The sequence below is a fragment of the Larus michahellis genome, chromosome 3, assembly GCF_964199755.1.
Source record: "Larus michahellis chromosome 3, bLarMic1.1, whole genome shotgun sequence".
In the NCBI taxonomy this organism is placed as follows: Eukaryota; Metazoa; Chordata; class Aves; order Charadriiformes; family Laridae; genus Larus; species Larus michahellis.
In genome coordinates, this window is record NC_133898.1 from 65,398,754 (window position 1) to 65,403,988 (window position 5,235).

Genomic DNA, 5,235 nt, shown 5'->3' on the forward strand with positions numbered 1-5,235 from the left:
TTTGTGTTTTGTTTATTTACTTAATGTTTACACAGTGACATGGGTAAGAAGCTTTTTACCATAATAGCTATTTTCAGATTTTAGAAATTGTGTTCCTTTAACTTAAGCCCTTTAACTGATGCCTGTGACCTTCCCTGTTCTCCTGACTATTACAGCGCTCTTGGAGTCTTTTCCTTTCCGTAAGCAGAAGTTATGACTGTGTTTGTAGATTTCATCAGCTTTGGAGCTGCAAAGGCTTATGAACCAGACAGCTAAGCTGGACAAGCTATTTAGGAAAAGACCAGTTTTAATGACTGCGATGGCTTTATTGGAAAGAGACAGTCACACCTGTGCTTATGGTATTTGGTTGGTGATATAAGAAAGCTATTTATCTACACAGATACATACATGCAGTTCTCAACTTTGACCTTGAAGAAGCCACTGAAGCCCAAATTAAAGGAAGATGTTCGACTTTTGGCTTGTCACTGACACCAGTGACAGTAGGAATTGGAGCCTACGTATTGTTTTGGACCAGAACTTAAACCGCTGGGCACCCACTTTTCTGCTGTTTAAGAACACTTTCCTTCCCTTTCCTTTCTTTCAAAGAAGAATGTTGTTAGGATTTGGGTAGCGTGACAGTAGGAGCCATGTAAATAAGTAGAAAGATTACTGGTAGTAGGACAAAACACGCTTTAAAAGATGTGTCCAATTCTGCAGTCCTTAAAAGTGGAACAGAAATATTTTGTAACAGCAATCGGTGGTAACCTATCACTTAGAAAATAGTTCTAGTTTCTTACAAAAAGTCCTGCTCAAAGCCAAAGGAGACTGAAGAGGGTGACAAAGATAAAAATTTCTCTTAAGAGTGATCGAGGGTAACAATGTGCATCTTAGAAAAGGGACATGAAAGGAATAGCATAGCAAGCTAAAACCTATTGTGTTACAGGAAGGGTATAAAAGATGTTTCTGTTTACTACATACTGTAACGTGTGAGCAAAAAAATCCCTGTCTAGTATTGAGGTACATTTAGATGCGTGGGTTTTTTTTAAAGAATAATAATTAGCTTGGGGAGCAAACTGCTAAAAGATTAGGCAGAAAGCAAAAATGCAGCCCATTCTCCTTAAAATCCTATTACTTATGGAAGAACAAATGCCGGTATGCAGGTATTTTTATAAAAGAAAGAAATTAACTCGTGTTTGAAGACAAGCTGCTCATCGGAGCCGTGGCACGACATCTTGTCAGCTGCCGTGCACGCGGCCATCTCCTCCTCTCTCCCCCCAGGCACTGCTTCCTCCCTCCCTGCAAAGGGCCAGGCTCCCACCTCGGTGGCAGCAGGAGCCCACGGGGGCTGGTCCTGTTGGCCTCCACTTGCCACTGCCCTCAGAGGTGTGCCTGGGGCAGTTGTCCCTGTCTCATGTGCTGCAGCTCTTCCTAACCATGAGTTTTGAGTTTTTCAGCACTGTTTAGAGTTGCATTCACAAGCTTGAGTGCTTGACAAGAAATTATGGAGACCCTGGGCAGGAGCCTGGGCTCAGGCTCGGAGAAACATCTCCATGGCTAAGCGCAACACGGGCTGGAAGAAGGCAGGAGGCAGCCAGGATAGTTATAACCCGATGAGCTGAGCAGTTTCAGCGCTCCAGATCAGAAAATGAACTTAACGAGAAAGGGAATTGGCAGATACAGAAAGAAGAATGTCAGAAAAAAAGGACTGAACCAATCTTGGAACACTTATTCAGCATGGAGACGACAGTTGCTCATGGCTGCGGAGCATCGGCTTGGTTTTTAACTGTTGCTACCAAACAAAATCCTGCAGCAGCCCATGCCTGAGGCACCCCGGGAATCAAGAGCTGGTGGGTTGCGCAGCCTGCAAGAAGTGTTGGCTGTCTGCTTGCTGGGGACACTGGTCTCGGGCACACTAAAAGAGTGTCGAAAGCAACAACTTTAATTGTTACTGCCACCTGGAAGGCTCAGAGCAGCAGCTTATAAATGACGCTATTCATTTTCACAGCGTTTTGAGTTATTTTTATCTATTTGTGTCTAGGTTGCCACATAGCAGGCCTCAAGAGCAGCAGTAAATATATTCAACTGGTTTATTTAAAGAAGTTTAAAAGCTTCGCATCACCATTTTCCCCTTGCTGCTTGATAAATAAATACGTAGGCTTCAGCGTTACGTTTACCTTGGACTGCATTTTTGCCAGTTCATCACAGGCAAACATGATTTTATTTCAGCCTGTGGTTTGCTTGTCAATATTCTGACATCAAAATATATCGAAGCAGTTAGGAGGGCAAGGAAGCAAAACAACACGGCTTTGTCTCTGCTAAACCGATTACAATTGACAATCCAAGGCTATAATAAATATGTCTTGTGACTCGCACACTAGAGGAGAGCCTGAATTTAAATTATAGCTTTGGGTTTTGAAATGCTCACGGATCCATTCCATTCCCGTTAAGAGCGTCTTCCGCTCTGCAAAATTAAGTGATATCTTTACATGGCAGTTTAATTTAATTAATTTATTTTTCGATATGTATGTTTATGGAGTTTCTCCATTAAGCTCTTGAAACGTCTGTAGGTCCTATGCGTTAATGTAAGTGCGCCATGGCCTATAATTACCTTTGGCAGGCTTAGGGCACTGATAAAAAGATTATATTTTTAAAAACTAAAGTCTTCAAACTTCCCCGGTGCTTGGCAGGAAATCTATTTCTGTGTTTTATTTGGAGCAAGGCTGGGGAGCCTGCAGCCAACAACTCCAGTGTAGGCAGCAACTGCTACATTTTGGAAGAAAATACATTTGACGCTAAATGAGAGCAGGGGAGAGGAAGACAATTAGTGCGAGAGTACTAGAAGCAGCTGTTTATTTGTTTTGCCTTGTGGCTGCCAATATATACTCTTATCGTTAAAGTCCATCTAGAAACGGGGTATTTTCTATGAAATTACTTTGCAAAACATGGGTCTTTGTCTTTTTAAGGGGCTGCCCCAAAGTGAGTTTATCTTCCTTTTTCACAATAGCTCTGCGCTCGCCAAGAATGCCGGATTCTCCCCTTGCCGCCTCCTCCCTCCTTTCTAAAAATGAACTTTTCAGGGAAATAAGGAATTCAGAGAAGTTTGAAGGAGAGCAGATGGCCAACAGTGATCCAATAGGATGTAAAACTTCGGTTAGGTAGTCGCTTGGCAGGCAAGTACAAGTGAGCCCGTGATGTTTCCATAGTGATGTTTTCACATGGTGTCTTCCTTTTGTCTTTTAAAAAAACCTAAGTGATTAAAAAAAAAAAAAAAAAAAGGAGGGGGGATTAAATAAAATGAAGGGCCTCTGTAGACCTGAACATTTAGCGGGGTATAATTAACTCTGCCCTTCCCAGGGGCAGTGACTTGGGCTCCTTGCTGCTTTCTGGCCGAAGAGTGATGCACCGACCGCAGCTACAGTCACACTCGGCTGCTGTGACACTTGTGGGGGCCACCCGTGTGGCTGGAGAAAGCAGGGACAGCTTCTGAAATTTAGAGATGACTCAGATCGTAGCACTCTTGGAGGGGGAATTGCTCGGGCGCTCATTTTCGTGGTGTCAGGATTTCACATTTATGCATGGGGGAAGGTTTGCCGTGGCACTTCTCTAACCTTCAGAGCTTTCTCTACACACAAGGAGGCAGCGTAATAAAAATTGACGCTTCCCATGACTTTGATTCCTACTTTCTCTTTTGAAGTCTGAGAGGTAGCCATTACAGTCACATTAATTTGTGAGGATATAAACAACTGCCATTATCTGTGCAGCCACATTGTGCAAGAGAAACAAGATCTGTAGGGAGAGGCAGAATCTTTTATTAAGCCAAATGATACAGTCGGAAAAAACAGGCAAGCTTTTCAACAACCAGCTGTAGGGACACCGAGTTCAAAAGCTTACCAGCTTTTTCCACACACCTAAAGGAAGTAGAACAAAAATAAGTAAGTACATGCTTGTGTATACCTTGTCCCTGCAAACCTTGCTTTTCTTGAAAAAAATTCTGGGCAAATTTGACTATCAAGTGGTTTGAGCAGAAGAAGAGGTTGTAGGAGACTGGACTCGTGGTAAACTCTGCTCCCAACTCCCCAGCAGACCCCTCCGCTGCCTCTGCGCAGACGTGTCAGCATGGGTGCCAGCACTTTACGAGGACCCAACCCAATTTTCCCTTCCCAAAGGCCTCCCAGCGAGGTGCCGAATGCAGCAGCTCATTTACCGAGCCCCTCACCCTCCAGCAGGGAGACTCTCCCGAGGAGAAGCAGCCTCCCCGCAGGAGTGCTGTGGGGCAGGGGGAGGGTTCTCCACATTACCTGCGGTTTATGAACCCCAGCACCAACTCCCCTGAATGCTGTGGTTCAGGCAAATATGTCATAGAATCTTAGAACTGCCTAGGTTGGAAGGGACCTTTGAGATCATCTAGTCCAGCCATCAACCTAAGACTGACAAAAACCATCACTAAACCATATTGCTAAGCAGTCAGTTTAGCCTGGGAACAAAGTTACCCAGCTGCCCTTCTGTGTTCTGCCCTTACTGGTACACTCAGAGCTCCCTGGCGAGGAAACCCTCTGCTTGTGTAGTGCCCAGCCTGCTATTACTAAGCCTGACCCTGGAGACAGCAAATGCTTTTTTTTTTTTTTTAAGAAATTCATAGAATCATAGGATGGTTTGGGTTGGGAGGGACCTTAAAGATCACCTACTTCCAACCCCGCTGCCATGGGCAGGGACACCTCCCACTAGACCAGGCTGCTCAAAGCCCCATCCAGCCTGGCCTTGAACTCTTCCAGGGATGGGGCTTCCACAGCCTCCCTGGGCAACCTGTTCCAGTGTCTCACCACCCTCACAGTAAAGAATTTCTTCCTAATATCTAATCTAAATCTCCCCTCTTTCAGTTTAGAACCGTTACCCTTCGTCCTATCACTCCATTCCCTGATAAATAGTCCCTCCCCATCTTTCCTGTAGGCCCCCTTTAGGTACTGGAAGGCTGCTATAAGGTCTCCCCGGAGCATTTTCTTACTCTCTGCAACTTCTTTCCAGTCATGCTGTGCAGCACTTGTACTGGCAGCACCGGCAGCAGCCTGAATGAATCATTCAAAACTATACCTGTTTAGTGCACTTTTTAACATTTAAATGTGTTTATCCCGTCAGGGAGCTCCATCAGGATGCTTGAGCTGGCAGTGACAACAGGGAGGGCTGAAAGATCTCAGCCACGGTTGCAACAAAACCTTGATCACTGACAACGTAGGGCACATCAGTAGCATTTCTACCACA